Source organism: Pempheris klunzingeri, chromosome 21 (genome assembly GCF_042242105.1).
Source record: "Pempheris klunzingeri isolate RE-2024b chromosome 21, fPemKlu1.hap1, whole genome shotgun sequence".
Lineage (NCBI taxonomy): Eukaryota > Metazoa > Chordata > Actinopteri > Acropomatiformes > Pempheridae > Pempheris > Pempheris klunzingeri.
In genome coordinates this window covers 19,329,371-19,336,564 of record NC_092032.1, presented here as the reverse complement: position 1 = coordinate 19,336,564, position 7,194 = coordinate 19,329,371, and the positions used below count along the sequence as shown (strand labels likewise).

At 40.7% G+C, this 7,194-nt stretch overlaps 2 long non-coding RNA genes across 2 annotated transcripts; both read right to left on the bottom strand.

The window, feature by feature from the left end:
* Nucleotides 1-1,684: 1,684 nt before the first annotated feature.
* LOC139221336 (uncharacterized) lies at nucleotides 1,685-3,454 on the bottom strand. The gene is made up of 4 exons (XR_011585879.1): nucleotides 3,314-3,454; nucleotides 2,750-2,858; nucleotides 2,534-2,603; nucleotides 1,685-2,127 (listed from the first exon to the last, which is right to left on the bottom strand). It is a non-coding gene; the product is annotated as an uncharacterized lncRNA (long non-coding RNA).
* A 1,227-nt stretch (nucleotides 3,455-4,681) lies between these two features.
* On the bottom strand, nucleotides 4,682-6,648 carry LOC139221378 (uncharacterized). Its single transcript, XR_011585883.1, has 4 exons — nucleotides 6,494-6,648; nucleotides 5,437-5,551; nucleotides 5,024-5,093; nucleotides 4,682-4,906 (listed from the first exon to the last, which is right to left on the bottom strand). It is a non-coding gene; the product is annotated as an uncharacterized lncRNA (long non-coding RNA).
* Between the last annotated feature and the right edge of the window lie 546 nt (nucleotides 6,649-7,194).

Sequence of the window (7,194 nt, the reverse complement as noted above, 5' to 3'; positions counted from 1 at the left end):
GCTCAGCACATTTAAGCTCAGCGCATAATAGAAGAGACTTTTAACACAAAACCACAATATTTCTTTGGACTCTCACAGTCTGACCACCTTTTTTTTCGTAGTCATGCAAACAAACGTTAAAATGAAGCAACTACCTTTGTGATTCTCATGATGTGATCTCGGCAAACAAACACCTCTTCCCCTTTCCCGTTGCTTCATCCGTCCTGTCACCATGACACGCCGTTACTGTTCTCGTTAACGTTAACGTGCACCAACGCCCCTCACCGCTAACAGCATCTCAGTGTTTCGGGCACAGAAAAAGTCTCATGTCACGCTGTTGCAATAACGATTCAATGAGTGGTTTGATCAGTTAATCGGTTACGTTTGAGGCCACATTGACACGTTTTATTTGACATCGATGGCATTAAGTGACAGTCAGCCCGCCCTGCCGCAGATAAACACAAGTCATTTTGCATTGCACAATGTTTTTTCTCCTCTAATGAACCTGAGAGAGTCAGACAGTCATTGTCATCACAGACAACACTGTAATACAAGTGCAGAAGACAAATGTTAAAAAGATGAAAAACCAAAGAACCGCAATTTAATTAAATGTGACTAGAACGTGAAAGTCCCACCCACAGTCGGCCTGTTCTTTCTTTCTTTCTTATATATTTTTAGTCCCAATAATCACACTTAACATGTGCTTACACGTTCAGCTAGAGCAGCAGTAGGTTGTTAAGTTGAACCCCAACCTGCTCCTGAAGTGTGAAAGAATAATCTCCTCCTGTATGAATGAGGATGTGCTGTAAAAGCACTTTGAGTAGAAAGGTGCTACACAAATACATACAGAGCATTTACCATTTTAAAAAGTGTGAATTATTCCATGTACAGTACAGGCCAAAAGTTTGGACACACCTTCTCATTCACTGTGTTTTCTTTATTTTCATGACTATTTACATTGTAGATTCTCACTGAAGGCATCAAAACTATGAATGAACACATGTGGAATTATGTACTTAACAAAAAAGGTGTGAAATAACTGAAAACATGTCTTATATTCTAGTTTCTTCAGAGTAGCCACCCTTTGCTCTGATTACTGCTTTGCACACTCTTTCATTCTCTTGATGAGCTTCAAGAGGTCGTCTAAAATGATGGTTTAAAATGGTAAATGCTCTGTATGTATTTGTGTAGCACCTTTCTACTCAAAGTGCTTTTACAGCACATCCTCATTCATACAGGAGGAGATTATTCTTTCACACTTCAGGAGCAGGTTGGGGTTCAACTTAACAACCTACTGCTGCTCTAGCTGAACGTGTAAGCACATGTTAAGTGTGATTATTGGGACTAAAAATATATAAGAAAGAAAGAAAGAACAGGCCGACTGTGGGTGGGACTTTCACGTTCTAGTCACATTTAATTAAATTGCGGTTCTTTGGTTTTTCATCTTTTTAACATTTGTCTTCTGCACTTGTATTACAGTGTTGTCTGTGATGACAGTGACTGTCTGACTCTCTCAGGTTCATTAGAGGAGAAAAAACATTGTGCAATGCAAAATGATTTGTGTTTATCTGCGCATTGAATGAGAAGGTGTGTCCAAACTTTTGGCCTGTACTGTACGTATCAGCTGATCTTTGCACACATTGTCAGTGTAAATCCCCTCTGACGGCTTAACATGTCGAAACACAAGAGTCAATCACACTTGGAATCAGTTTAATGATTTATTTTTGCTCTCAAGTTCAACAACAACAAAAAAAAAAGTCATTTGCAGCTTTTCAAAATAATGCCCCAAAGCTGCATAACTTCACATTTAAAGCTTTTAAAAATATTTCTTTTAATTTGTGTGAGTCCGCTCAGAAAACCTCATTCTCGCAGTGAGCAAGTCATCCCATCATCGTGTTTTAAACTCAGGTTTGGTCACAAACTCTCACAAAGGTTGACATCTTTCCCAAAATAGTGCCACGCAAATAGCTGTATAAGCTGTATGAAATCACACGCAAACTTAACTGCTTAATAAATGTTTCTGCGAAAGCGACGAGTTGTAAATGAGCAGAAGTCGTTCAGAGCAGCGGCCGTGCCTTTCTATTTCATGTCGTCTTCGTCCAGGACTTCAAATATGGGTTGTGAAACCAGGGAGCGACACTCTAAGCCCTGTGGAGGAGAGAGAAAGTCACAAAATGTTTGTTCATTTGGTTAAACGCCAGTTTAAGTGTCTGCTCTTTAATTTCAGAGTAAATGTAAAAGTTTACATCTTTTCATCACACCATACTTTTCACCCCATATTACAAAAGAACCAGAACTAACACTAAAACTAAGCATTTTTCAAAACCACAGTTGTTAAATGAGCAGAGTGCTGTAGACGAATGGCCCCCTTTTTTACACCCTTGGGTTTATTTCCAGTGCTGAGCCGTATCAGCCGTACCCACGGTTTGTTTGGGAGTGTAGAGGCTGTGCTTTAACTCTAGCTGCGCCTTCGGGGACATTTTTACATACACAGGAGTGGCGCATGAATGTTGGATGCATGTAGGGGAAACAGCGGTGCGTGTCTGACTGTCACCTCCGCTATCTTTGTCTTGAGCCAGTCAGCCTCGGGATCGATGCAGAACACACCCCTCCTGTTCTTAATCCTGCAAACAGAGACACAAAACACTTTAATTACTTAGGCCACAGTGGAGGAAGAGGAGGAGGAGGAGGAGGAGGAGGAGGGTCTGAGATGGACAGAAACATTTAATTCAGATTTAGTATGGATGTGATTGAAGCATGCTGTGCTTACATGAAGGCATCCAAGCTGCAGACTCCTCTCAGATTGTAACACTCGTCGACTTTCTTAATCATAGTTTTTGAAACCTGAGTGCAGCATCCTATCTCTAAGAATCCATCCGCTGCCACACACACACACACACACACACACACACACACACCACAGAGAAGAGAAACACTGTCATTATTCAGGAATAACATTATCACCAAAAGAAAGAGCCTGACAGTAGCTTTACTATAATCTTTACTATAAAGAGTGCTGTTCTTTACTTTATCTTACATTAATGCTCACACTCTTGATTGACTGTAAATAAAATCATGTATTCTACCTGGAAAAAGTGCAGTTAGAGAGGTTAGTGTTTGCATGTAGATACAAATGGAAACAGGCAACAAAAAAAAAGAAAAGTCTCCTGCTGCAGTCGAACCGGGGACAATGTGGTTATAACTCTTTAAGGAGCAACGTTCACAAGACTTAGTAATTCTTTTCTTTAATCGCTCCAAACAAAGAAGAGACGTAACAACACAAAAGGCAAAGTATGATAATGTTGTTATAGAATATAAATGACTGCAGCCGTACCCCCTGTTCCAGAGACGAGCATCACCACAGTCAGGCTGAGCAGCCACATCTGGCAGCTGACGGAGAGAGTCATCCTCATCTTCACAACCCTGGATCTCAGCTGTAGACTCGGCAAAGCCTGACGATGAGTGAGCCCCAGAGAGGTGCGATCTTAAATACTGCTGCTTCGCGCTGAATGAGGAAGCAGACTCGCGGTCCCAGACGATGGAGGCGTTTGTCGAACATGTCCATATATGTTCAGCTTTGTCGCTTATGCTCTTCAGCTGCGATGCCGCAACTCTTTCTCTGGTTTAACTAAAATTCACGTTTCAGGTCCAAACTGACCTGCAGTGAGTTTCCAGCTTCGTGGCCCCAGTTTGTTCGCCTCTTTCCCTTGTAGGCAGGCGTAGGCAGCCTCCTGCCTTCACCAGCCTCCATCAACGTATTTTTATAAATGAAATAAAACCCTCTACACACTTTATAAATATGAGCTCTTCTCACCCGTCTCTGACATCAATACAGTAGATATTTCTGCTTGTCGTTGCAACTTGAACTGTGCCTTAGTTCAGCGGATATTTTCTCAGGAGAAGGTAAAAAGCTCGATGACATTACTGCTTCTGGCTAAATCTGACAGCTGCTTACTGAAAGACCTTGACGAGGAGTTGATTCACTTCATCTTCCTCCAGTTTCTCCCTTCACTGTTCAGCTTTTTGGAAACCCTCCTTCCTCTTCTGTAAAAGCTCTGTGATGATTTTAAATTTTTATTACAAGCGATTTTCATCGGCCCCTCCACACCAATGAATGAATTAAATGAATTAGTTTCCTTTTTGGGATTGGGATTGGACCTCGCTAATGCTCCGGTGGATGAATGGGAACACATCCCTGCAGCCAGGTTACAAAATCTGGTGCAAAGCCAGAAGAATGGAGGCTGTTAAAGCTGCAGATTAATGGTCCTGCATGTTCAGCTATCTAATATGGGGGTCCACATACTTCTGGCTGTATACTCTATTAAACTGTAAGTAGCTGAAATATGTAACGTTTAGTTTATTGTTTATTTGTCGGAGGATCTCGAGGAGAAGAGATGCTTTGCACCAGAGTTAGCTACAAGCTACTTTGCAGGTGTGCACACCATACAGAACATTTACATTACATACAATACAAAACTAACCTCAGCTCATAATTACAATAGTTAAAAACATCCATTTCAGCATATTTCATTCCAAAAACACAGGTTTTAAAATCACACTTAAAAAGTCAATTTGTCAATAGTCAAGTCAAAGTTTACCTGTAGTAACATCTGAATGTTACCTCATTTATCTTAAAGTTAATATTTACCAGTTGATTCAGTCAAAACCAGACAACATATGTGTGAAAAAAACACGAGTCAGCTGAATTTTCAACCCATTTAATTTGATTTATTTTTTGTTGGAGGTTTAAAGCTGTATAAAATGATTTTTCAAACATTTTCTATAGATATTTCCATGTAAGGCTTCATTAGTAAGGCAGCACAGATTGCTCCTTTAGCTCCTTCGAGTGGCTCCTTTGCCGTTAAGCTGCAACATCTTCAAATCCGCGTTTCCAAATCCCCAATATAGCAGGACAATTTAGTTTTTCCTGTGGTGGAGAGAGAGAGAGAGAGAGAGAGAGAGAGCTTCCAGTTCATGGGTCTATAAAGACTTTCCTTAGATGTTGCTCAGTGGTGCATGAAGCCAAAGGCAGCTTGATTCTCACCTCCTGTAGCTTCTGTTTTAGCCACTGGGAGTTTGCTCTGATGCACCGCCATTTCCCTTCGCTTCTCACCCTGAAAACAGGAAACAGCAAACAGGACAATTACACATTTTCATTACCTGAACTTGATTTGGCTGCTTCTTCACTGCTTTTATGCTTTTAGCTGCTGTTATACCTTATTGCCTCATATTTGTTTGCCCTATTCATAGTTCTTTACATATCCTTTATTTTGATATGTTGAACTTGTACAAGCAGAGTGACAATAAACGAAACATTTCAGAATCAACAGATGTCTTTATCCGTCTTTGATTTCAGGATGAAGGCCACGGTGGAGGAAGAAGATGGTCATGAGGTAATTCTCAGAGGGACTTTATTCAGATATTCATGTGAACACGGCTGAAGCACGCTGTACTTACATGTAGGCATCTAAGCTGCAGCCATGTCCTGATTTCTGGTGATAACACTGCTCGATTTCCCCTTTTATCGAAGACCTGCCTCCGAAACAGCAGCTTATCAGTATGAATGAGTCCACTGTGACAGACCAACACACACACGAGAAGAGGAAGGAATAACATTATCCGGAGGCACCCAGACATGTAAATAACCCCACTAGAAGTCGTCTGGTCTCATCGACAAACACCTGATATGTTGAATAATTGGAACCTTTATTACAACCTTAACTATAAACGGTACTTTACTGCCTCATCGTTAATCAATACTCACTTCCAGCGTCTTTAAGAAAAGATTAACTGCAAAGAAAAACTTTTCTTTTACTGAGAGGTGGTTGGACAGCATCTCAGAGGAGTGCATCTACAGCTGTAGACACTTTTTACAATAATTATTCTAATAATTTTGATAAAATGGTAAATATATAAAAAGCAGCAGATGTTATACATGATAGACAAAATATGTCAAAGGTAGGTTCTCTATCTTAATGCATCAAATAAAGTTACGATGTGGTTAGTAAATATAGAAATCCTCTTCGTCACACGGTTTCCTTGCAGAGCTGCACCGTTAAAAACAAAGTTTGGAAGATCTGCAGTCGTATTAACAACAACTTTTTTGTCTCTTTTTTTTGTTTCTGTGTTTTTTCAGGATTATGATGAGAGTCCTTCAAGGCCAGTGCTGAGGGGAGAAGACTCATTCAACGCTCAGTCAGCATGCAGCACATATGGCATGTGAGTGTTGTATCCTCACCTGTTGTTGTACCTCGAATGTTTAAAGACCATATTTTGGAAATATCTTCAGTGAAGTCTGCACACGAACATGCAGAGACATGAAGCTTGTGTCAAAACGGCTGTTTTTCCACCCGATAACTGCGTTTTGTTTTAGTTTTAAGAACCTTCTAACTGGGTTGTAGATCCGGGGACTTTACTTTTAGGTTTAGATGTCAAGAACGGCGCTCTCTCGGTTATTATCACCTCCTTACTCCACATTCAAACCGCTGCAGATGAAATCAATGAGGAGCTGTACCTTGTGGTGCAGAGAGGAGCATCACCACAGCCAGGGCGAGCAGACAAACCCAGCGGCTGGCAGGTGCAGTCGTCTCCATCTTCAAGCGCAGCTCGGCACCAGACCTGACTCTGGATCTCGGCGGTGAAGCGCTTCGTCGTTCAGCCACTAACTGCTCAGCTCGCCCCAAAAGCCAGAGCAGCGGGATCTTAAATACTGTCGTTTCACGCTAAAAGAGGAACCGGCCTTGACATGCGCCGTGTTTCTGAGGAGACTGCCACACACAGAAGATGAGGAGTTTGTCGATCATGTCCATATATGTTCAGGTTTGTTGTGCTTCCTCTTTTGTTTACCGGCAATTATCAGTATGCAAAATAGTTGTGATTAGAGTAACCTGTTCCTACAACAGTTAGTCATTAGCAGGCTTTTTTCACAGTTTTCAGCTCCGATCCAGAATGAAAAGCTGCAGAATTTCATGTTTTTTGATATTCGTATATTCTTTTAAACTGACAAAGTACATTTTAAATCTGTAGAAAAGCTGCAGAATTTCTCCAAATGTTTTATTTCTTGTTATGTGATAGACAATATTAATTTAAACTGACAAAATACATTTAAATTTGTAGAAAAGCTGCAGAGGTGTCGTCCACGTGGGCCACCTCTTGCATTACATATATCAATATTATCATCTTTATGTTTTTAATATCTTACTTTGTTATTTCTAC